Genomic DNA, 27,584 nt, shown 5'->3' on the forward strand with positions numbered 1-27,584 from the left:
CTCCGGTGGAACAGGTGATCTTCCCAGGTGGAACTAAAGACAGCTAAATCCTCTAGATCAGGGGTCTCCAACCTTTTCTGTATTGAGAGCTACTTAAGTTCAATGAAGCACATTGAGAGCTACTTATCTTATTAGTGTTGTATAATTTCAATGTTTTCATATGTATAAAGGTTCAACCAAGCAAAAGCGATCCAATTTAATACGCTGGGCTGTACACAGTTTAGCTACTCAGAGGTAGCTGTAAAGCTACAGTAGCTCATGAGCAACTGATTGAAGAACCCTCATCTGGATCTGCTGCACTAAAGTTTTCCAGGCCTGAGAGAACTCGAAATACCAACCTTTGGAAAGTGGCACCCCTTTAAATTGCAAGTGGCTTTCTGGGGTTGAAAAGGCTGGCCTCTCCTTTGCTCCCTGGGTGAGACCAATTTGCCAGTTCCCTGATGTTGAATCAAAAGTACTCACAAATGTGGCTGCACCCAAGTTATCATTGAATTCATCTACTCTTGAAATGGGGTGTGCATCAGTTTTAGTGAGTTTAAACCTGTGTATTCCACACAAAATCTCATCTCTGGTTTTCCACCTTTAGAGTGTGATTTGGGGGCCAGTACCACTGGGCTAGCCCAGGGACTGTTAGAGGGTTTAATTACACCTAGCTCTACCATCTTGCTTACCACACCTTTAATGCATACTTGAACATGATTAGATAGTCTGTATATTACGTTTTGACAGGTGAGGCTGTAGCCAGTGACCATATCGTAGGTTCACCATGTTGTCTGAACAGGGGTCAACGAAAAGTGCTCAGCAAACTAGCCTAGGGCTTGCCTGCAGTCAGCCTGATGTTGCTGAGTCAGAGAGTCAGTTAAAACAGCACCATCTGCATAACCATCTTGTGGGTTGTTTGACAATAGGTCAGGGAGGGGTTCACCTTCCTCCTCCTGGCACCCATCAGTGTCCATGAGCATGGTCATCTCAGCTCTGTCCTATAGTGTCTTTAGGTGATTTACATGGAGAACTCTATGTGGACTCCTAGGGGTGCCTAAGTCTACCAAGAAGGTGCCTTACCCTTTCTTCTACAAATTGAGATAGGGCCCAGACTACTTGTCCTGGATGGTCCTGACAGTTCCCACACAAACTGACCTGGTTGACACTGAACCAGTTATGACCTTTGGTCATACCAGTGCCTGCTAAGCTCCTGAGTGGCCTGCAAATGTTTGTTTGCTCTATTCATGTGCTCATCCATGCGTGAACATAGTCCACTATGTCCTGTTTGGGTTCTTTGTGAGGTTTCTCACACCTTTCCCTCAACAGACTTAAAGGACCCCTTGCAGGATGGCCAAACAAAAGTTCAAAAAGACTAAATCCAACCCCCTTTTGTGGCACTTCTCTGTAGGCAAACAAGAGACAGGGTAAAAGAACATCCCATCTCCTTCTGAGATTCTCATGGAGGCTCATTATCATGCCTTTCATGGTTTTGTTGAACCTTTCCACTAAACTATTTGTCTCAGAGTGATTAGGGGCTGTGAACTTGTAGTTCACTTTAAATTCATCTGGCATAGCTTTTAGGTATGCAGACATTAAATATGTCTCTCTGTCAGAGACTACCTCTTTAAGAAACCTTACCCTGGTGAAGGTACCAAGGAGGGTCTTTGCCACTGCAGGGTCAGTGACAGACCTGAGGGGAATTGCCTCTGGAGTCTCTAAAGTCCACTTCCACCGCCCCTCCTATGTTAGCTATCCCTTGGACTGTCCACCACTAAGGGACTTTTAAAAACATGTTGCATCTCATTTTGTTATGTCCTGCCTGATGACAGTATTGACATAACCCAGAAGTCTTTGCTAGGTCCCAGTTCTTACCATGACACCCTTTTCCGTTTGATCTTGGAGAAGTCCCAGGGCACACACTCCTGAGAAGAGCTTTGGGAGCCTTTTGAGAACTCCTTTTTATCCCTGTTGTTTTTCACCTCTTCCCACTTCTTGGAAGCCTGAGCATCCTTTTTCTGGTTACTCCCACCATAGGTCTTTCTGGACACCCTGGTTCTGAACCACTTGTCAGCTATCCTCCCCAACTCTCTGGGAGAAGACAACTTGGAATCCACCAAATGCTGATACAATTTCGCTGAGGTACAATTAGTTAAAATGTGCTCCTTCATAATTAAATGATATAGCTCACCATCAGTGTCCAACTCATCGCCTCTAATCCAGCCTTCTAGTGCTTTGACTGAAGAGTACACAAAGTTCAACCATGTCTGGCTTTGGCGTTTATGCATGTCCCTAAATTTCAATCTGCATTGCTCTGCACTGAGTCCAAATCCTTCTATCAAGGGATATTTCATATGCTGATAGGACCCAGCCACATCCTCATTAAGTGTCAGAAGTCTATCTATGCCCTTCACTAAGAATAACTCCCACAATGGAGAACCCCAATGCTGGAGACCTATCCTCTTCACTTTGCAAGCTTTCAACAAGGATGCAAACCATTTAGCAATGTCGTCACCATCACTGAACCTAGGGACAATTCCTTTCAGGATCTTAGAGTCAAAAGATTCCCCTTTCTCCCTATTAAAGTTGTTGCCACCATTATCTTTGGGCTTCAAGGTCAGCTTGGCCCTTCTTTCTTCAAGGGCTCGGCTCCATTCCTTAAGTTCAATCTTTTTCTCCTCTAGTGAGAGGAGATTAAGCTCTTTCTTGGGACTTACTACCATCGTACCTGGAGGAGGTCTGCTAGAGTGACTCCTGTCATTTCCCACCAGTAAAAGAGGCCTGGGAAAGGGTGGAGAGTTTTGGTCTTCACCTTCTCCCCCATCATCTTCAATTTTAACAAGGGCCTAGTCCACACCTTTTTCATGGTCTCCCTCTGAGGAATTACCCTCCCTCTCTAGTTTTTCCTTTTCAATTGAGCTGAGGACTTTTTTCAAGTTCCTCCTTTTTAGCTGTAACACTATAGCTAATGCCCCTTGCTTTGCACAAAATCCCCAGATCATTGATCTTGAGGGCTGGGATGACTGACTGGTCAAAATTCTGACCAGCATCCATTGTGCAATCATCTTTTACTTGGAAGATGAGCCCTTTTTAAAACTTTAAAAAACGTTTAAACCTTTTTCTAACTTCCCTAAGTCTTTTTGTTCTACTATTGGAATGCAGGTCCAAACAGGGCCCTAAAATTCCAATTTACGACAATCGAAAAGTTAATAGTGGATTTCTGATTTATGACCAAGTGGTGCTGTGAAACACAAGTTCAGGATGCCTCCGCTTCAACGCTAATTTAGAAAGGTGGAGTATTACGTGGTGATACTGGTCGGGCTTCACTATGGAATACTCTCACAATACCCCAAAGATTTTACTTGGATTCACAATAATAAATCCTTCACTCAGTCCTGGTAGAGTGGCAAAGAACAATCAGGCTATACTAGAGGAACATGTGTTAAGCATTTTAGAGTACCAACATGGATTATAAGCAATTGACATGACTCAAAAGAAATCTGGTGCCAATTTATAAAGATTAAGCAGATTTTTTAATAAATTCAGTCACGAAAACAAAGTCAATCAGATAAGTATGACCAGAGTTATGGATTTTAGAAGCAATATGAAATCAGTGCAAAAGAGTATGGCAAACCATTATTAATGCAGTCAAAGTTAAAAAGCACTAGTGACAATCGGTCACTTGCATGTCGAGTTGCATGGAACCCAAGGAGGGTGAAGGTGATGCGGGTTTCAGGACCAATCATTGACAGTCATTTTGATTTTACCTGGCTCGAGAAGCCCGGGTGTGGAGTTCCCCTAGTTGTCCTAGGTGCTTGAGCAGGAGCGACGGTAGAGCTGTTTTTACCACTTACACGCTTCTCAAGAAAAAGCGGGTGCAAAAATTCAACAGCAAAACCGTTACTGATGTCGGATGATGGTTCTGCAGAGACCCCTCGAGATGCTGCTTCAAGTAAAGGGGTGGTTGCCGTGCTGGTTGCCGGGCTGGACACCAACAAGCCTTCATAGCGTTAAGTTCAGCAGAAAGTTATTTCGACGTCGGGAGGTCCTAGGAAAATTGTGCCACCTGAAACTTGGTGGAGGTCAGGACTGTGTTACCCACAATGCACCGGATCATTTACTTTTGGGCTATCCATGAGAGGGACCTATGGCCATCAATTTTTGGGTCAATCAGGGTTGCACAAGTAGTGCTTCACGCCCTGTTGACTCCTTTAACAACCATGCCCTGGGCATTACTGGTACCATATAATAGGTACGTATAAGGTGGTTAAAGTCCTTGACAATTGGGGTTATCAATTCACACATATCAGTTTGAGGGATAGAGCACTGGCAAGGGGGCCTGGACAGCAGGCTTTAGTGCAGATTCAGCATCATAACCATCAGTGTTGGAACTAAATGTGTGTGGGAGGTTGACCATACAAAAAGGGCACTTTCCAACACCTCCCATCTCCATCCTTTTTTTCATTCCCTAGCTAGGCTGCCAGTAAAGACCATTAATAATTATACAAGAGTTCCATTGAGTTTCACTTCCGTAGAAAAAGAGTTACACTAGACAAATATACACCATTCTTTGAACAGTTAACTATTGCACCAATGAGTGATATATTGATTGGGTAATTGATGATTCATGTTGTGGCTGGGAGGGTGTTGTAGCTAGTTTGTAAACTTGATGTGTTGAGCCCAGGGAATAATTCAGCCTGAATGATTGCCTTGCTTGCTTTCACGTATCTAATTCCTTCAACAATCTACTCCTTTTGGGTACTTCTGTTTTTTTCAGGTACATTAGATCAGCCAGTTTAGTTTCCAAACTCCCCAAGTTGCTCCAATTCATTTGCTTTTCTTGCTCTATGCTACATGTCTATCTCATTCGGGTCGAGACTCGGAGTCAGGGTGGGACTACCACAATAGCCAGAAGAACGAAGTTAGGAACAACGCCTTACTACTTCAATGGAAAACAACAAACATGACGCAAGTCTTAATCCTGTGGACTAAAAAGAGGTGCATTGATTAGGGAAATGCAGAGATTGTGGACTGGCTCGAATGTGAAACTTTAATTAAGTGGCCGTGGTCTGGGCAGTGACTGTAACTGGATATGTGTCACATGATGGACGCACTCAGCTAAATTATATTAACATTTGTGAGATTGATTAGCAAGATGCAGTCACGTCCATACTTTTCACTGATTGGTGGTAATTGGGGAGAGGATCTAGCCTTACGGCTAGAGCTGTCGCCTCGAAGCTGGGGAACCAGGTTCGAGTTTCGTCAACAACGCTTAACATCCTGTGATTCTGGGCAAAACACTTAATCTCCCCATGCCTAAGAAAAAAAAGATTAATGTGTCCATCTATAATGAAACTGGTGCTCATGTAAAGTGCTCTGATACCCGATGTCTTGGGTCTAGTTTGCGCTATATAAAACTTTTAAAAAAAAGATTATCGCTTCTCGGCGAACCGCACCAGCCTATGCTCTGCCCCCTTGATCCTCATCAACCATGAAAAATACCCTGACTGTATAACAGGTGTCTCAAACCAGTTGAGCTCAGTCAGATTTATAGGCCAGGCTGTGTTACATAGGTGAAGAATTGAAGCCCTGAAGTATTTAACTCCTAAATAAAAGTCTTTGTCCACTCAATATTGGAGCGTGAGAGCAAAATTAAGTTTCTGAATGCTTTTAAATGTGGGAAAACTAAAATAAAAAGTTACCTTAATGATAAACTCTTCATTTTTATTTTTCTCCCATTTCAAAGTGTTGCATTTACAAGCATCGGGCTTTTTTCTTTCAGTTACCAATAGACATTGTGCTATATTAAAAAGTGAAAAATAGTCTTTTTTTTCAAATGGGAGAACTTTATAGTGAAGTGTTAATGTTTTTCTCCACTTTGAAATAAGCAAAATAACTCTTTTTGATTTTGTTTTAAAATTTATATTTAAACTTTATTTACCTTTTTTAACATACAGTTTATATACCAAGGAGTCATGACATAACTAGTCCATGCTGTGTATGCAATAGATCACATGTATAGCAGTTTGAATCCATTAACAATATTGATATTTGAAAACATTTCACAACAATAATTAATGCTTTACCCGTTTCTTTAGACATGTGTCAGGTAAGGACTTATATTTGTATGTCAGTGGTGACAGGGGCACCATGTTCGTAACTGATTAAAGCTCAGAATCAGGAGTGTAGAAAGAGTTGCCTTGTGCTTCTAGCAGATATGTCTGGAGTGGTTGCCAAATGTTCTTAGGGCGTGAGGTAGGTGATTGAAGTTGAGAATAAATAATCGCTATTGGTGCTACAATATGTTAAGCTAGCAATCCAACTCTTCAAGATCGGTGGATGTTTACCCCCCCCAGTGTATAGCGATTTCCCGTTTCGCTAATAGCAGAGCTATTGCCACGTATCTGCGTACTGCTTTTGGGACAGTGTGGACAAATCCAAGCAATGCTTGTAGTGGATTTGGTGCGTGTGTCTGGTTTATCATGCACGATATTTCAGCATCTATGGTTGTCCAATAGCCGGCTGTTTTAATGCAGGTCCAGGCCATATGGGGAAAGTCAGCATTGTTATTGTTATTGTTATCAGAACCTATAAAGCACACTGTGACCCTGCGGGTATCCTGGCGCTAAGATATGTGTGCCCTACCGATCTCAGGTGCTAAAAGAGGGACAAAATTCCAGTAAGAATGGAAGAACTAGAATTATACTCTGGGAAAGAGCCAGGTCTTTAATTTCTTCCTAAAATGCAGCAGGTTTTCCATCTGTCTAATGTCGGTTAGAAGCTTATTCCAGAGATGTGCCGCTGCAATACTAAAGCCCCTTCCTCCTGATTTTTTTCTTCTGAACCTGGGCAATCTCACCAGTTTAGCTGAGGAGGAACAGAGACTGCGGGAGGGAGCATACCATGCTAATTTGTTCTGCAATGGTTTGGGCCCAAGGCCGTGCAGGTCTTTAAAAACAATACAGAGTGACTTAAATTGTATCCTCTGTAGTACATGAAGCCAGTGGAGCGCAATAGGGCCTTAGAGGCTGATGAGCGTTGTGGTCTCGCTAAGGCTAGCTTGGTCGCCATTATGTGGATCCTCTGTAGTCTCCCAGTCAAATACCTTGGGGACTCTAGCAGCAAAGCATTGCAATAGTCCAGTCGGCTTAGGATAACACTCCTAACTATCAGTGCTCTGGCCTGTGTTGGCAACAGCGGAAGAACCTTCCGAAGCACTCTAAAACGGAAGAAGCAGCTCCCGACCGTTTTGTTCACTTGAGTCTCTAGACTCAACTTGTTATCGAGACTAACTCCCAAGTTGGGCACCGTGTCAGAGGGTACCAGTGGTGCAGCCGTAGGAATAGGCCAGAACCCCATTGGAAGTACAGACGGAACTTTCCCAGCTGCACAGCACAAGATCTCCGTCTTATCGCCATTAAATTGTAAATAGTTATTTTTAACCATTGTGCAGTGTCCTGCATACAGGCATGGAAATGTTCCAGTGACATGGAGTTGTTTCCTTCCAATGACAAGAAAAGCTGTGTGTCGTCTGCATAGTTCACAATAACATTAATAGCATTAACAAGAACAGTAACACTAACAGTGCTGCCATTCAAAGTCGGAAATGGCATGGCCCACATCCCGTTCCCATGCCCCTCTTACTTGAGAATCTTTAATAGGAAGTAGTGTGATAAAAGCCCGGTAGAGTTTAGACATGAGGTGTTCCCCCAGTGCATTTGATCAATAATGTCAAAGTAGTAAATTCTGGTGGCTCGATTGGGTAGCTAGGGATTAGTGCCCGTAGCACGTTTTGTAATCTATGTAGTAGGAAATGATCCATCTGTGTTGCGTTTTGGAATCTAGCGTCTTCAGTTCGGGAAAAATCGTGAACTTGGGGAATTAGATCTCCAAACGTGTCCAGAGAGAACTTGGCGAGAGTGTGTTTAACTATTACTTCCTGTACGATAGGCAACTGTGTTTTGTCCACCAGGGGAAGGGCTGAATAAAAGAGGAGGTGGCCATCAGTGAGCCTAATTATTTTCCTCCGTGCCCAGCTGGTTGTTGAGACCATTTGAATGTCTTGGGGGTCACGTTGAAGTCCTGCCGGTAAAATTGCGGATAGTGGTGTTGGGTGTATGAGATCTGCTTCTGGCTTAATATAAGGAATTCTAGCGTCCGGATGATACCAGTACCTGGCAAGACTACATTGGGCCACTAGATAGGAAATCTGAAAATTCGGTACCCTGAACCCGCCCTGTTTATAGTGCAGTGTCAGAGTGTCCCATTTGATCCTAGGCTGTTTATGACCCCAAACTAGGCATAAGACTGAAGTGTGAAGTGTCATGAAGAATGAAGAAGTCAGTGGGATAGAAATATTATGAAACAAATATAGGTACCTTGGGAGCACATCCATTTTAATTATAGCGATTTGACTGGCAATGGCTATTGGGAATTTTAACCAGAGGTCCACCTGACTGGATAATTTATCAAGTGGAGTACCGTAGTTCAGACGCAGTATCTGTTCTGGGTCTCTATGAATGTGTATCCCTAAATGTTTTACCAAGTCCTCGCATCTTACCAGAGGGTATTCGGTGATAATCGTTTGGGTGCAGGAAGCCAATGGAAACAGTTCTGATTTACCCCAGTTGATTGTAAACCTGATATCGCCCCAAATCTACCCACTTCTCTGTGGATGGGGTCAAGGTTGTCACTAGGCTGTCTCACGTAGAGGATCATGTCATCGGCATATAGCGTAATGAGAAAGGGACCATTTTTCAGCGGGAGCCCCCTGTGAATTTGGCAGTACTGTAAAGGGCGCACTAGCGGGTCCAAAGGGATGACAAATAGCAAGGATGACAGCGGGCAACCCTCTCTGGTCTCACGTGTGGATGGAATGCTCTAGTTATCGTACCATTTAGTCTGATGTGTGTGGTGGGTTTGGTATAAAGCAGTCAGACAATGGAAGTGAATGAGCCCGGAATGCCCAGTAGTTGGAGATTTGCATGTGAAGAGGGCCACTCCAAAGAGTTGAACGCTTTTTCTGCATCCAGCAGCACAGCACCAGCAGGAATAGTGGGTAAAATTCAATGGAGGACAACAAAAAGTGTGAGAATGTTCAACATCGTGGATTTATGCGGAGCAAACCCTGATTGTGCTGGTGAAAGGATCTAATTCAATAGGAGAGAAAGCCTGGTAGCCAGCAATTTAGCTAATATTTTACTGTCAAAATCAAAGAGGGACAATGGGCTGTAGGATCCGCAATGTAATGGGTCTTTTCTCTGATTAGGGAGTAGAATTATCACTGCTTCCCTAAGAGTGGAGGGGTGGATGCCTTTTTATATTGCTTCCTGATATACTTCTATGAGGTAGGGAGCAAGAAAGTGTTTGTGTGCTTTATAAAAACAACCCAAAACCCACCGAGACTCGGCGCCTTGGAGCCGCCCTTGGCATCTATTGCTTGAGTGACCTCCTCTTCATTGAAAGGTTCATTTAGAAACTGACGATGTGTGCCATTGCTATCTCATCTAAATACTTGCCGATTTCCGGTGCATTATCAGTGGAGCGACAGGTGTATAAGTCCGTAAAGTATGTGAGTACTGTATCCTGTATGTGGGTTGTGACGGTGGCCCTGGTACCTTCAGGTCTTACCATTGCTGAGATATATGATGCATATTTTCTCAAGTAATGTGCTTCTCTATCTGCAACTTCATGAAATTCTGTCATGAGTTTGGCATGGAGTGTTGTGTACATTGCTTGGAGTATGCCCACTTGTTTAGAGATGCATATTCCTCTAACGTAGGCCTTTAAGGCCTCCCACAAAGTGGCCCATGTTGACACAGTACCTTTGTTTAATACAAAATAATCTACTATTGCTTGGCACAGTTCTGATTTGAACACTTCGTCCCAAAGGGCCATATCAGGGAATCTCCATTTGCGTTCAAATCCGTCCGCCCGGTGAATGCGCATCGGCACTAGAACAGGCAAATGATCTGACTGAGTGTGGAATAAATGTTGTATGGATGTTTTCCAGTTTAGAAAACTGGGCGTTAAGAGACAGTAATCAAGACAAGTCCAAGTATTGTGAAATGCTGAATAGTGTGTATTTGCAGTTTGAAGAGGGTGCAAATGGTGCCATGCATCTTGCAAGTCATATTCCAGTCCAAAAGTATTCTTCTAGCTCTGGGTTTTGTGTCTCATGAGGGTGCGGTGCTGTCCCAAGTAGGGTCTAATAAAACGTTAAAGTCACCACCCAGGCATATCTGTGTTATCTCCATATGTTTTTTGTGGGCTGTGAGCTCTAAGAAAAAATCAGTGTCATCTATGTTGGGTGCGTACACATTTACTAAAAGGAAGGTATGTCCCAGTAGATGACCCTTTACCATAAGATAACGCCCCTCCTTGTCGCTTTTTACTTCCAATAGACTGAATGGGACCAGCTTATGGATTAGTACCCCCAGCATATGAGCTATAGGTGGCAAAGTAACAATGTGAACCTCATGTCTTGGCAAAAAGCGTGGGAGTATCGAAAGATAGGTGGGTTTCTTGTAGGTATGCAATGTCTATCTGGTGTCTTTGCAGATGTTGTACCACCTGTATGCATTTACGAGGGTTGTTAAGTCTGGTAGATTTCACAATGCTAATGTAAGAGTTGCAAATGGTTGGATTCTGCTGTCAGAGCTCACAGTAAAAAATTTAATCATGATGTAACCCTGGTTGTGTAGCATGGAACCACAACACAAGTGTAGGAAACTGTATTAAAACTAGAACATTACCCTCCCTGCCCACCCCCCACCCATCCCTATGTCGCCTACTATCGGGAATTCCGAAACCCATCTTACGTGCCCACAACATAGCAAGAAATATTTGTGTGTGACACAAGTGTATCAAAGGGGTTGGCAACACCACACCAGATCATCAAATATTTATAAAGAATGGCCGTTATAAATAGGATGCAACAAATCAAATGAGTTTTAGTTTAGTCTATAATATCCCACATCTACTAGGATAACATGTATATTGTGCTAGGTCAACACTGTTAAGTTGATGAATATAGGTCTACATTGGCAACAGAACCAGAGCCAGGGGTCAATCTGGCGGGGCAGGGCAATACTTGCGTGGACTTTTTCTTGGACAGTCTGTGACAAAACTCCGGCACCTCCGCCAGTGTTTTAAAAATCCTAGGCCTGCCATCAATATCCACTCTCAGGCGTGTCATTTATAGCCTGCCATATTGCAGTCCCAAGTTTCTAAGAGTGGATTTGACTCCCGTGAACTTTTGGTGAGCCTCCTGGACCATGACAGTGGGATCTGGATAAAGAGAGAAGTTTGAACCTTACCAGTAAAAAATGGCCTTTTCCTGTGCCCGTCGTACTGCGGTATCCCTGTCTCTGAAGTTGAGTAAGCGGGCAATGATGGTGCGTGGGGGGCAGCCAGGGTTCGTTTGAGGCCCTAGTGACTGGTGGACTCTCTCCACTAACAGCGCAGTGAAAAGGTCTCCCTGCTGAAAAGATCTGCCAGGAGTTGCTCCACAAAACTGTCAAGGCGTCCCGTGTTGGGGGATTCGGGTACACCTATTATCCATAAGGCATTGGCACCTGGATTCTGAATCTTCATTTTTCGTGGCGACGGTCTTTAAGTCTTTAAGAGTTTTCAACATGTTGCACGCATTCAGTTGTTTGCACTGTGTCATCTTCAAGATCTGAAACACTGCCCTCGACTGTGTCTAGGCAGCCATCATGTTTGTCTAATTGTGCTCCCATGTCGTCAAGGCGTTTGTCTACAGTATCAAATTGAGTGCTTTGCAGCCATTGCAGTGTTCGGCTGGTCCTCCCCCTCTCTTTGGTCTGATCTGCTGGCATCACCTGCATGCCCTGCCTTCTCAAACGGTAGCTCGCGCTGCTTCGGGTTGCCTCGAACCATGACCTGAAGTGGCCAGGTCAGCGCAACGCCAGTCCGCTGTTGCAAGTGTCGTGGTGTAGTGACACTCATGTCACTATTTAGAGGTGGGCTGGGGAACAGCAGGGCCCCTGAGTGAAAGAGTATAATCTGGGTTGTAGATGTGGCATGGTGGACTGGAATGTTGCTTTGTAGCTAAGTGCGTCCACATCGAAAACAGGCAAGTGTTGCAGCACAGCGTCCAAGACCGGTGGAGTGGTCACAATCACCCTCCAAAGCTTGCCGCAACTGTACCTGAGAGAATGGAACCCAGCCACAAGGGACAGACACTGTACCCTGAAGGTGTTCACACCAGCCGGCGCCTTCCACTTGGCAGACAGGGGTTAAGATGGTGTCTCACCAACGGTCCTGGTCACAAATTACCCACACTACATGGGATGGCTCTCTAGGTAGTGTGTCGACACGGTGGAGCCTCGTGATTAAGGACCATTAATAGACTCACCAGCTGGCCATTTAAAAATGCCTGATGTCGGTCTAAGCAGCTGCCACTCACTTCAGGGCTGCAATTGCCACGAACACTGGTATGTCCCAAAGGGCAGCAGTAATAATGTTCATGCACCGCGGCACGCCGAGGGACGAGGGATTCATGCAAAAAATGAACTGTGGGCAGTGCGGTGCAGCATGGGGACAGCCGTGCCAAACAGCAGGGTCTCCATGTGCCTTCCCCAACAGTGCGCACCAGGCGCTGCACACCAGGCACCAAGTCAGCCGGAGGCTCCTCTAAGTCAGTGAGTCCCGAACGCCAGGCTCAATGTGCCATGCCTGGAACCTCATGCCGCGAGAACTACAAAGCCGGAGCTGGAATTATAATAGCCTACCTCCCGGGAGGGAGCGGAGTGCATTGGGTTTCCTCGGTGATCCCTCCAGTTGATAAATGGCCCCGCAAAGGCCGATGTGGTATGGTGGGGTGGCTGCAGCGATGGCGGGAGCAGGTTGAGACACTCACGGTTCTGCCAGGCTTTTCGGAGCATCAGCAGTGCAGGGGAGGCGACGTCCTCTTGTGCATGTACGCAGCTCCAGTCGCTTCGCCCATGCAGCCAGGATGTAACGGCACCTCCATAGCCTTCCAGAGAACCACAGGCATACTAATCGATGCTGCCAGGTTTCCCCTGCTCCCGTCGTTGGCCTAGCCACTTTAGATGGGGGTTTTAGACAAATTCCATTATTATTTGAGGAGTGGTCCAGCGTAGCTCTGGGACGACATGTCCATCTTGGTCAGCATCCTGGCCACGCCCCAAGCAAAATAACTCATTTTTTTTGTGTCCTCATTTTGCCAACATTCTTGCTAGGGTGTACTCTAATCCCTCTAGGTCTTACAAGGGGGGGACCAGACCGTTGACCCAAGAGGGGAAGAAAGAGTAACGACCCACAAGTAAACTGCTGCATCCACTTCCATCTCCTTTACATACTGAGACCACCGGAAAAGAAAGGGGAAAGCAAAATAACTCTTAATGTCTTATGAAGCATGTCTATTTACGTAAAATTCCTCCCATTTTAACAAATGTGTTTTTATTATCATTCTTATAAGTTTATTGCATAGTATATAAAACCATTTTATAAGCAGCTAAAATAATACATGCAATTCATACAGCAAATTATATGACTTCTAGTTTGAAACAGAAATAGGTACATAGTGCAAAATTTGAAAATCCTCCGGTCTTGCAGGAGGGGCACAGTCAACAATATAAAAATCTGTTAAATCTAGAAATTCAGAAAAGTGATATTAGTTTGTGCAATATGTCCTACAAGATACTGATAAATAAAGACAAAAAAACATAGTTCATAAAGAGGGGAACAACCTTTACAATGCAACTTTTACAACGCAGTACCGTTACAACGAAACTGTTACAACGCGAGTGCATTGACAACGCAGGACATTACAACTCAAGTCTTTACATCGACTTGCACTAGATGGCGTGCTAACATTAAAAATAGTGTAGTTTACTATCCCAACACCTTCCCTACTGTTACGTGGACTGGAGTTGGAATAGTAAATTACACTTTTTTAATGTTAGCACGCCATCTAGTGCAAGTCGATGTAAAGACTTGCGTTGTAATGTCCTGCGTTGTCAATGCACTCGCGTTGTAAAACTTTCGTTGTAACAGCATGCGTTGTAACAGCATGCGTTGTAACGTCATACATCCTCATAAAGAGGGCATAATCTAATCTTATGGTTCGGGCGTGATCTTACAGTTTCTTTTTCTTTATTCTTCAAAGCTCTTGAAGTGCATGTGTGTAGTGCAAGTCAATCCTTACAGGTAGGGTTTCATCTTGTGGTTTGAAATGAAATATGGAACCATATCTACAGGCCACAGAGAGAAAGAGGTTTGGTGCTTGTAAATGTGACACTTGCAAATAGGAGAAAATGTAAATGATGAGTTTTATTAAATCTACCTAAACAAAGTTAACTCTTCAGCTTTAATTTCCTTGATACAGTGCCATCGCTATTAGTGACAAATACAGCCCTAATTTTAAATTAGAGAAAGTTAAAATGCAGAAACATTTTTCATTCTCTGAACATTTTTGCAGAACATTTTTCTGCACTTTACATTCCTCCCATTTGTGTTATACATGTAACTGTGCCATATATAGTGAAAGGTATGTCCTCTGTCATGTGTCAGAGGTACAAATGAGATAGTCTCTCAGTGACCTCTAGAAATATATCCCATTCATACTCACATATGTTCAACCATTCCCAAAGACCAAGCTCTCAATGACACATATGGCAGTACTGTCATAGTGCCCCTAGTCAAAGTATATTGTTCAAACCATAGCATCTAGTTCTAAGGACAATAGGCTTAAAGCCAATTTAAATAGGTGCGGGCATCTGGTAACAAAGCATAAGTTGCTTAGCCTTCAGTAGCTCACAATTATTTTCACTGATCAAGCTCTCAATACAGGAAGGCAATGGCGGTGATGTGGCTGGTTTGGAGATGGGCCTGGCTGGTGGCCCAAACAACAGGAGGCCTGCGCATCCTCTTCTTTCTCCCCAATACAGAAGCTCCTCATGGGATCAGTGCTGCATGAATGCATTCATCATCACGGCTAATTAAGCAAAAGCTCTCTGCCAAAGAGCCCTCTCGCGGGCCCTGTGGGGTATTGCAGCATTGACCCCCTGAGGAGCCAAGCCCGATGATTAAGCATGACACCCTTATGGGTGTGTGAGGGCACTGCTTCCTAATTAGGAAGATCCCCACACTGATTCCTTTTTTCCACACTATTACAGGAACAGATACCCTATTAGTATTCTCGTAAGTGTTCTTGAGAGCAAGTGTTCTGGACTTTTTATTAGTTCCCTGTCCCCCCTCTTTTGTGTGATTGAGACATGTCTGAGCAGTGCCAGCTCATGTAGGATGGGTGGAAGAGGCAGTGGTTGATGACTAAAAGGGGGAGATGCAGGTGGAAGTGGCGGTGATGTGGCTGGTCTGAAGATGGGCCTGGCTGGTGGCCCAAACAACAGGAGGCTTGTGCAACCTCCTCTTTCTCCTCCAAGGCCACCATCACTCCATGGCCTTCAACTTTTTGCACCTCAGCCAGGCAGCTATCTCTCATCGGAATGGTTGCTGGCCAGTTCCAGCAGCAGGGGTAACTATATTGAGAAAAAAAATGAATTGTGATTCTCAGCACAAACACTTGTTTACACTATCTATTGTTGCACAGTAGCAGAGCATTACTGGTCCCCTAGGGCCACTGAAATGTAATTATGATGTGATTAGTCACAGGGCGAAGTTTTTCCCGCACATCCATCACATAAGCATAATGCAAAATCATTGACTGCAAGGAATGAAGCGAGACCACCAAAGTACAAAACAGTCATTTTAGTTTAAAGGATTTCATAGGAAAAAAGAAAAGACACTTTATGTGTGTTAACAAATTAATTATCTGTCATTAATGAGTAAGGTGCACATGCAGCACATTTACTTAACTATAGTTTCAAGATTATTAGAGCCATGCTGTCCGGTCTACCACTCTGCAACATGTTTTGGGGGCAGCTGTATTGTAATTTCATTCACTTATTATCAATGATTCCATTGGCCCTGCTCTTCTCCTACTCCCTCTTAAATTCTACCCTTAATGAAATCCAGTAAAATTAAATAAAAGCTAAAAGTTAATAGTTAGAGTCTGGCAGATGGGATACTCCATCACACATGTCGTGTATAACAGATATCCCATCCACTGTATAACAGTAGACAGTGCATAGAATAAAAAGTATGCACTGTAGTACAGCAAATAGGATATATTTTTTTATTTGTCACATTTATCGGAGAGTGTCCCATCTGTCAAACTCTAAATCAATCCCCTTAGTCCCACATTACACCCCTGCCTTCACAAATTATTTTCAATAGATAACTTCATGTGGCAGTGGGGAAAGTTTGTCTACATGAAGGTAAGTTTTAAGGATTGAGGTAGGTAGAAGTATAGCTGTGGCATGGTTGAGTGTCACTGATCATGGACTACACTTTTTCTCAGTCCCATTGGTTGGTGGAAGGAAACTATTTCAACCGGAAATGCATAATGTAAGCCATGAAATATAAGTCAATTGGGCAGAAAATTGGAGTACATTAAAAAAAATGACACAAGTGGTACACCATTGGCGACCAACACAATATATGATATAGATGCATTTATCTACAAATGTCACAATAGTAATTTGTGATGACGCTCTCTGGACTTACAGTGTTCAAGTACCAGTCTATTTAAGTTAAACTAATTCATAATGTTTCTCATAATTTGGCTGTTGGGCCCTTAATCTGCTTTCTACATATTATACTGCGTTGATTTGTAATGTTAATATGGCGACCTCTCTTGATTTGTTTTACACATTGCTAATTCTATACTTAAAGACTTTGCTGTATGCAGGGCATAGGCTTTATCCCTTTCTCGCTCGATGTGGATGGCATTGTGCTAATCCTATGCTTAAAAATGTTGCTTTGAAAACAGACAGGAGCGGCTCTCCACCTAAATCTGGAAACTACCCAGACTTCTCTGTTTCATATTTTGCCTAAATTATTCTGCACTCTAAGCCTGAAAGGGTATATATAATATAAAACCTGTAGGTGATAGTAACACAAGTTATGTGTTCAAAATTGATTTTTTTAATCATGCGCGATATTCGCGTTGGCGCCGTGATTGCCAGCTTGGCCTCCTGTGGACCGTCACAGAGCAATCTTGACCATCCTGGCAACATCGTGAATATTAGTGGAAATATAAAAAAAACATGTCAGTGCATCATTAATACACATTGTGTTATATTGAGATGATTCTGATAAATGTTTTTATAGAGCTATCTAGATAGTGATTTATATAGTGTGATGGTTAGAATTAATTATATGGTTATAATTTTTAAATATGGTGGTGGCTATTGAATTCCTGCTTTTGCTTTGCGTTTTTTTTAAATATTCCCGATGGTCACGGTTATCGACGTTATCGCAATCTCCTGCCTCACCGTTTGAGAGATGGTTGTTCTAGAAACTTACTAGAAAAACATGAGTTTGAAGTGTATAATAATAAATACGTAGTGTATAATATACTGTAATAATTGTGCATATATGTGTGTTTTACTTGATGGAAAAGGTGCGATAGTCGCAGGTAACTGCATTGTCGCAACTTCCTGAATAACCGTGAAAACAGAAAATAGGTCTTAAAGATGGATTTTAAAGAAATGTAGTGCAAAAACATGTGTTTAAACATTTTTTTAAAGAAGCAAGTATATAGTAATATGTGTAGCACAACGTTTAGAATGGAATTTTTTTGTTACTATTTTTGGATGTTCTGGTGGCCATTGAATATCTGCTTTTGTTTTGTGATTTCACAATGTCCTCATTGGACACCTCTGGAGCCTGGCCCAGCTGAAATTTACCCACCCAGAATATTTTCTAAGAATATTTCTAAGTCTTAAGTTACGCGCTGATGGGGTCCAATCCACTTCTTGTATCTGAACCACACTCCATCGTGGTCTTACATATTTTTCATTCAATCAAGAGAGGGGGAGCTAGAAGAGATAGTTATCCATTCATCTTCCAAAGCATATGTCGTAAATCAAGGGGGAATGGATCACTTGTAACCAGAAGTAGAGGTTCGTAAATTTAGATTTGAAACTTTTAACACCTAGATAGGTGTTAATGAGAACCCTCAATAGCGTATTTTTCGAGTGGTATGGGCGGTTTTGGGCGGTTTATCTTGATTCTCCGCCTTTGGAATACGCGTCAGCATTATCATTGGGTCTCTTTTTTGTCATGCTGCCTCCACCTGGAGGGAACCACTGCTTCTTGGTAGTGATCAGTAATAGTAGTGCAAAAGTGATGATAGTGAGGTTAAAAGTGTCGCACCCACACTACCTTAAAGAAATGACAATTTATTCTGGTGGGCGTGTGGGGAGACTTTTAAAAAGGAGAGGTGGTGCTAAGGGTTAGGTTATGTAACCAGAGCACTGTAGGTGTCCATATCAAAAGGTCGACATGTTTCTGCCCATTCGGTGCCCCAGGAGGGGGTCGTGGGGCATTCTTCAGGACCTATTAGTAGTGTGAGCTGTTATTGTACAGTTCAAGGAATTGAGAAAATGCTGTCTTCAAACAATGTGATAGATAGCTATGTCTCAGAAATATTGTTACCTGTGGAGAAATGAAAATAAAATCTAAGAGACAATCAATGAGAAAAAAAAAAACCAATTTCTGGGTGGCGGTGGGCTTTTAGAAAGTAAGTGAGTTAAAACAATGAACAAACAAAAAATGGCAATTCTTATTGATACTGTCAAGCAACTTATATAATGGCAAATCTCTGATATACTGTGTGAGGAAATTAGCCAAGGAAAAATATATCTCATGGTGCGGTACGATTGACCTAACACTTTTTTACGATATGTTTCCCTTGGTTTATCAACTGGTTGGAAAAAATGTCACGAAAGTCGCGGTAGGATCTCATTAGATTCGACAACATGAACAGGGCAATCGATACAGTCATTCTGTTATCTGTACGTTATAAGTTTTGTGGTTGTTTGGACATTCACAATACATGCAGACCCCAACGTTAAGTAGAGAGAGGCAGATTACCTTGAGACGCATCCGAGTTGCGGTTTTGCCTTGGCAGCGTCAATGTCTTGCCTGTAATGGTGAAGAACGGGGAAGATAGGGAGGGGAGGTGGGGCAAGGGAAAGAGGAAAGAGGGGGGGGGGGTTGGGGGATAGGGTGTTACAGATACCGTTAGTTTGTTGAGCTTCGAAGCGGTTTGTTGACCACCGACGGGATGAGCCTTCCGTACCTCAGTTGCGGGCAGAGCACGACTTGTGCTGACGCTGGCGGGCAGGGCTCGTGGAGAACGAGATCCCGACAAAAGACTACATTACCAACAACAAAATACAGAAATTAGGCAAAGACCTGAAAACGCTTCTCCATGGAAAAGATGCATCCATACAGTAAAGACGATTATGAGATTCCGGACTATCAGTCTGACACCGACAACAGTGGAACTTCAAGTGATAACTCTGATTGGAATACTACTGACACAAGACAACCAAGAAGGAACCGTGGCCCTTATAGACGACAACAACTACGTAGACCCAACTTTTGGCGCACTCCCCAATTCGGGAATCAACATCCAATCCCGTTCCAACCATACACACCACATTACCAGGGCTGGATGAATCCCTATACTACAGGGCCCCCACCCATGGGACAATACATGGGACCCTACATGCAACAACCGTCTTTTTTAGGACGTGGCCAAACCAACCAGAGGGGACGACGAAAAGGAGTTACGTGGACAGACCCAGAGAGACAAGTCCAAACAAGGAGCATGTCCAACGTAACCAAGGAAAAACCGGGAACGAGCGTGACTCGTTAATAATCAATCTGACAGAAATAACCCTCACACAGGCCCAAGAAAGAGTGCTGAACAAAGGTCTGGGATACGTACCAACCCCCAATCTGGATATTTTCAAAACAAAATGCGAAGTCTCAGAATTCTGCAGAAAATTAAAACTGAAAGCCTTTTTTTCTGGAAAAGAGACGGAACAGAAAGAAGGGGATACATCCCTACGCCTAAAGTCCACTTTTTGTCCACTAAACCATCAGGTCCCTATTGAACTTTTGGCCTTTGAACAAGCCATAATGAAAGAAATCGACGATTTAACAGTTTCGAAAAAACCATTCATGAATCTAACCAACGCAGAAAAACAAGCATTGGAGACATTGAAAAACAATAAAGACATAATAATAAAACCGGCAGACAAGGGAGGAGGCATTGTTCTAATGAGCAGAGAAGGCTATAACCATCAATGCCTTGATCTACTGTCAGATAAGAAATTCTACAGCCCAATCACTACAGATCCTACCACAAGACTCCAACAGACGACTAAGATTATGGTGGAAGAAGCCGAAACCAACAGATGGATATCACGCAATGAAGCTGAATTTTTGAAAACTATCTCACCCAAAACACCATATTTTTACTCCCTCCCCAAGATACACAAGGAGAAGAGACCACCTCCAGGCCGCCCCATTGTGTCGGGCATAGGATCGGTCCTGGAGCCGCTTTCGCAATTTGCGGACCATTTTCTAAAACCGTTAGTCCAACAAACACCTACCTACTTAAAGGATACTCGCGACCTACTGAATCTCTTGCAAAATGTGAACTTCTCTCCCGAGACAATGCTTCTAGTAGGTTTCGATGTAGAGAGTTTATATACCAGCCTACCTCAACAAAAAACTCTCGAAACTTTAGAAACAATACTCTTTGGTCAAAATTGGACATACCAAACCCCCAGACATTTTATCCTACAATGCTGTACCTTGGCCCTCACAGAAAACTACTTCGAATACGAAGGGAGACTTTACCAACAGCGACACGGAACTTCGATGGGGAGTACCTTTGCGCCCAGCGTAGCTGGACTCTACGTTAGCGCATTTGAACAAATGTACATACAAAACCCCATAAACCCATACAATACCAACATCCGTTTTTGGAAACGATACATTGATGACATCATGGTGATCTGGGAAGGTAACCAGGAAAGCCTTAACAACTTCCATCAATGGATGAATGTCCAAGATGAATGTCTTAAATTCACCTACACAGCCAACAATCTACGGCTCGATTTTCTAGATCTCACCATTTATGTTGAAAATGACATCATCAAAACACGAACATTCTTCAAACCAACGGCAAAAAACAGTCTCCTTTCATTCAACAGTTTTCACCCACGCCCCCTGAAAGAAAATCTACCTTACAGCCAGTTCCTACGGCTCAAACGTAACTGCAGTGATCTAGCAGAATACAAGCAACAAGCGGACGACTTAAGTTCCAAACTGCTCAGAAGAGATTATCCGATCAGGATTATCTCCAAATGCAAAAAAAGAGCCAGAAACCAACCTAGAGAATGTCTACTCCAAACTACAGCAAGGAACCCAACAGATGATACACCCACTTGTGTCACCACCTACAGCACAGCAAGCAATGCTGTCAAGAAAATAATTAACAAAAACTGGCGCATCTTGATTTCTGGCAACCTGAAATGTCAGAAACCCAGATTTGCAAATAAGAGGACTAGAAATCTAAAAGACATCTTGGTACACACACGACCTGCAGCTCCACTTAAACTGAAAAACACCCTTTGGGACCTCCAACCAGTTACAGGTCACTATCCATGTGGACAGTGTTCGGTATGTCATCTAACAACACCGACAAAGACTATCCAATTGCTACCCAACCTGAAATGGACCATAAAACAACACACCAACTGCAACACAGCCTTTGTAATCTACATGATTACCTGTCCGTGTAATCTCAGGTACATCGGAATGTCCTGCAGAAAAATAAAGGTGAGAATCTGTGAACACAGAAGTAATGTTAAATGCAGACGTGAAACCACCAAAATGAGCCGTCACTATATTGAACAAAGACACTCAGTGGATGATCTTAAATGGATCATAATTGAAACATTAGTAGGGTGCAAGAACAATGCCGAGAAAATTCTCTTCGAAAGAGAACAGAGGTGGGTCCACCGCCTCAGCACAGACACAAAAGGCCTGAATGATAATATACCTTGGCTCAATTTCAAATAAGGTACGAGCCACCTGGTTTATTTGTTACACAGCACCTAATACGCTGAAAAGCGCCATCCTGATCCGTTCATAAGCTCCCAGTTCTGAATCATACACATGCAAGGCCACTTTAACCTTTAAAACGCTTTCTACCCATTTAAAAACACACCGGGTCTATTCTAATTATATCGAGTGGCTACACCCCTTTCAATTATTTATCACCCCTTTTCATGAACAATACGTAAGTCTTTTTTCAGTCTTTTTCATACACGGAGCTAAAAAACCGGCAACACACGGGATCTCGTTCTCCACGAGCCCTGCCCGCCAGCGTCAGCACAAGTCGTGCTCTGCCCGCAACTGAGGTACGGAAGGCTCATCCCGTCGGTGGTCAACAAACCGCTTCGAAGCTCAGCAAACTAACGGTATCTGTAACACCCTATCCCCCAACCCCCCCCCTCTTTCCTCTTTCCCTTGCCCCACCTCCCCTCCCTATCTTCCCCGTTCTTCACCATTACCGGCAAGACATTGACGCTGCCAAGGCAAAACCGCAACTCGGATGCGTCTCAAGGTAATCTGCCTCTCTCTACTTAACGTTGGGGTCTGCATGTATTGTGAATGTCCAAACAACCACAAAACTTATAACGTACAGATAACAGAATGACTGTATCGATTGCCCTGTTCATGTTGTCGAATCTAATGAGATCCTACCGCGACTTTCGTGACATTTTTTCCAACCAGTTGATAAACCAAGGGAAACATATCGTAAAAAAGTGTTCGGTCAATCGTACCGCACCATGAGATATATTTTTCCTTGGCTAATTTCATCACACAGTATATCAGAGATTTGCCATTATATAAGTTGCTTGACAGTATCAATAAGAATTGCCATTTATTGTTTGTTCATTGTTTTAACTCACTTACTTTCTAAAAGCCCACCGCCACCCAGAAATTGGGGTTTTTTTCTCATTGATTGTCTCTTAGATTTTATTTTCATTTCTCCACAGGTAACAATATTTCTGAGACGTAGCTATCTATCACATTGTTTGAAGACAGCATTTTTTCAATTCCTTGAACTGTACAATAACAGCTCACACTACTAATAGGTCCTGAAGAATGCCCCACGACCCCCTCCTGGGGCACCGAATGGGCAGAAACATGTCGACCTTTTGATATGGACACCTACAGTGCTCTGGTTACATAACCTAACCCTTAGCACCACCTCTCCTTTTTAAAAGTCTCCCCACACGCCCACCAGAATAAATTGTCATTTCTTCAAGGTAGTGTGGGTGCGACACTTTTAACCTCACTATCATCACTTTTGCACTACTATTACTGATCACTACCAAGAAGCAGTGGTTCCCTCCAGGTGGAGGCAGCATGACAAAAAAGAGACCCAATGATAATGCTGACGCGTATTCCAAAGGCGGAGAATCAAGATAAACCGCCCAAAACCGCCCATACCACTCGAAAAATACGCTATTGAGGGTTCTCATTAACACCTATCTAGGTGTTAAAAGTTTCAAATCTAAATTTACGAACCTCTACTTCTGGTTACAAGTGATCCATTCCCCCTTGACTTACATATTTTTCACCATTGAACCAGTCTTGAGCAACTACAATCCCACGGTTGGCGGGTTTCTCTTTTAAGTGCTAGATTTTACTAAAAACTCAGTTTTGGTGTCAAATAATTTCCTAAAATGTATTATATTTGTCTAAATTGGTTAGGGATTTTTCTTGTGTACTTTATTACTGTTTGTGTGCTGGATAAATACTTTTCACGTTGCCTCTAAGTTAAGCATGACTGCTTTTTGTGCCAAGCTACCCAGGGTTCAGTTAATTCAGTGATTTTTTTGTGGTTCACTTGGCAAAGAATTGCCTCTGTGCTTGACCAGGAATCACGCTCCTGTCAACCAACAACCCAATTTCTAACATACAAACATAGTGAAAATACTTCTGAGAAGGAGAGCCTGTAGAATGCCTTCTGTGTAACTTTGTTGCACTTAAATCAGAGTGATGCTTTCCAGGCAACCAGCAATGAAACTCACAGTATAAATAGCAGATTCCAAACCCTGTTTCACACTCAAGGATATGCACTAGGATTATTTTAAATTACTTTATTTTTAAATCAAACTATACTTTCTAGTGCATAGTGCAAGCATTTGTGTACCTATAAAAACAAAAAGCAGTGAATGTAAAAGAGTAACAGAACAATAAAAAGATGTGCAGTGTGATTCATGGTTTCAAATTGGTTTTGGGATAATTTCTGAACATTAAGATAATGATAATATTAAGCCCACACAAACTTAATAGTATTCAATATAAAACACAGAAACAAAATGTATGTACTCAAAAACAAATGAAAATGGATAAATGAACACGTTCATTTGAAAGAAATGCAGAGGGTACATAAACATGAAAGAACATGGGCCTATATTTATCATAGAGTTGCATCGCCTTTTCTACGGGGTGGAAGGACAACACAAAACTAATATCAGATTTATCAAGCCATGCAAAGCCACCTTTCATGGCTCTGCATGGCTTGATAAATCTGGAGTAACGCAAGGTATTGCAAACACTGCATTGTTTTACTCTGCACCAGGAAGGCATTGCATGGGTGGAACGTCGGTGTTCTTACGCATCCACCTCGGGATTTTGGGGCATTCCCAGATTCACCATTAATGGTAGACTTGAGAATGCATCAAATATGCTATGGCTCCCCAGGGAAGGCACAACACGGAGAAGTATATTTATTTTTATTCTGCTGCCCAGATGGAAAGAGGGAAAAAAATGCCTCTAAGGATTATTGTGCGCAGGAAGGTGCACCTTCCTACACAACAACAATCCTGCCTACAACTCTGGCTCCTTTGCACCATGATACAAGGGTGTCTGCTTTTGTGCAAGGCAGCCCATTGTGTGACAGCGCAAGGAAAGACAGGAATGAGCCATATATTGATAAATAAGGGTCATTCCTATCCTTTCCATTCCCTTTCATGAAGTGCAGCAAGGTGGCTTGCTGTGTTGAGCTGCGGGAAAGTATAATAATTCTGGCCCATGGTATTTTCATTGCTTCCCCGCAAACACTCAAATGCTGGCCCCTGTCATTGGCCCCAGTTTATCGGAAGACTGTCACCAGAGTGTAGGCAATACAACCGGACTCCCTAGAATCGACTAAAGCCCAGCCGTCATTCTTAATAGCATTCAACCACACCACTCTTGTACCATAATTTCTAATGCCTAATGTATTTATGGAAATTCCACACAAAATTTGAACACACCCAAAACCAGCGTGTGTTGTTGATTTTCATCCTAGGTGGTCAGGAGACTGGCATAAAATAAATACTTTTTGATATATTGAGATGTTTAGTAGCCGAAGAATGTATGACGATACAACGCAAACATTTACAACACATGCCTTTACAACGCAGTTTTTACATGGCAGCATCCATTACAACGCATGTTTTTACATCGCATGCCATCACAACGCATTTTTAGAAACTACATTTACAACGCTTCCATTACATCACATAATACCATTACAATGCATACAATTACAACATATACCACTACATTGCATTTAAGGTAAGTGTTGGATAGTGTAGGGGTAAAAATTACTATTCCCACTCCAGTGAGTGCAGCAGTAGGGTAAGTATTGGATAGTGTAGTGGTAAAAATTACTATTCCCAATCCAGTGAATGCTACAGTATGATAAGTGTTGGATAGTGTAGCGGTAAAAATTACTTTTCCCACTCCAGTGAGTGCAACAATAGGGTAAGTGTTGGATAGTGTAAGGGTAAAAACTATGTGTTGTAATGGTATGCGTTGTAATGGTATGCATTGTAGTGACATGCATTGTAATGACATGCGTTGTAGTGACATGCGATGTCATTGCTGCATTGTAATGGCATGTGATGTAAAGGATGTTGCGATGTAATGACTGCGTTGCAAAGGTTGTGCGATGTAAAGGTTGTTTCCCATAGCCGACATTTTTGGTGAGGACAGAAGAAGTAGAGTGAATTTAAAGGCTTGTGTTTTTGTTGTGATGAAAGGCAGAGTCTAGAAGCAATATCAACTGTGATAGAGACACTGAGGATAATAGTAAAAACAACTGATTTGGTTTCTAGTGTGTTGTGTGGCCTGATGCCTAAGTTCTAGGGGCATTAGACTGCCAGCCAGAAACTGTTCAGTGTTGCTAAATGTACCTTTAGGAAAACTTTTCTTAACATCCATAGGGGTGTTTGAGTATCAGGAAGTCAGCTTGACGGCTTCTGCATAGTGAGAGGAATTATTTCTGTAGAGTTTGTGGAGAGGAAAATCTACTTGGGCAGTATTTGACCTGTTTACCAGTACAGTTGTGTGGAACTCACAGAGTTTCACTCTGTAGAGAACTCGGAACTGTTTTGGCCAGGGACTCGGTGTCTCAGAATCCTGCAAGGAGGAGTTCAGGGCACACCTGCGCACCCTTAATATTGCTGTTTACCTCCCTTGGCGCAGGAGAACTTGGAACTGTTTTGGCCAGGGACTCGGTGTCCCAGTATCCTGTAAGGAGGAGGAGGAGTCCAGGGCATACCCACGCACGTGCCTAATAGTGCTGTTTACCTCCAGAGGCGTGGGACGCACGTGGGCCACGCCCGGGCAAAGCCTGGACCAACGGCAGGCCTGTCTGTGCCCATCAGAGCCCAGAAGAGGCTGGGTTGGGCCCCCAATTGGCCCCGCGCCTTAAGTGTTGTTCATCCTCCACCATGTACCCCTGTTAAGCTTCAAGTAGAGTGAGGAATCTCCGGTGCACCTAGAACTGTGATAGTTGTCATTTTCATTCCAGCAATAAGGAACCAGGTAAGCCCGCTGGGGCAGAATCACAGTATTACTGTGGACTCTGCTTTGTGAGGGGTCACAGGGGTGTAAGGGTTTGTGGTTTTTCAGAGAAAATCACAAAAAGGAGAGACAAGGGAATGGCCTTTTCTATCTCCCCCTCCATGGCGTATTACTTACAATGAAGAAAAGGACAAAGCCAGAGAAAACAAGAAAAACTAGGGGTCTTGGACTCCAATGTGGATATCTACTAAAGGCATGCTAATGCATACTACCACTATGGACTACTCCAAGTATCCAGTCTGGAAAGGAAAGGAGACAGAGAAAGAAATCTAATTTCTTAATACTGCCCTCACACACTTTTCACTGTCATGCTTCATCATTGGGCCGCATCAAACGCCCAGGAGCAGACCAACTCACTGGGCGGAGCGCAAAATAATTTAAAAAAAAAACAAATTGTCATGAAGAGGGAAAATGTGGACATACACAAAAGAAATAGAGAAAGAAATTGTTCCCTCAAGAAGGTATCAGAAAGTGCAAAACAAAAAAAATAATAATGTTAAAAATATCTGAGGGGAACCAAAGGTTACCTTTATTCCTGGTCACCCTCGATAGGGTTAAAAGTTTGATCGGATATGCTGGGGAATTTAATGCCCCTGTATCCTGTTTGCAGGAACCAACATGTTTCGGCCTTTAATTTCCCCCACAGGTCATAGCGGCGTTTGTCAGGGTATTGATCCCTTTGGAAATTTGTGGTCTTAACCCACACTCAGGTCTACAGATTTACTTGGTTTCAGGATAATCTCCACTTCACCATCTGC

The sequence above is a fragment of the Triturus cristatus genome, chromosome 6 (genome assembly GCF_964204655.1).
Source record: "Triturus cristatus chromosome 6, aTriCri1.1, whole genome shotgun sequence".
In the NCBI taxonomy this organism is placed as follows: Eukaryota; Metazoa; Chordata; class Amphibia; order Caudata; family Salamandridae; genus Triturus; species Triturus cristatus.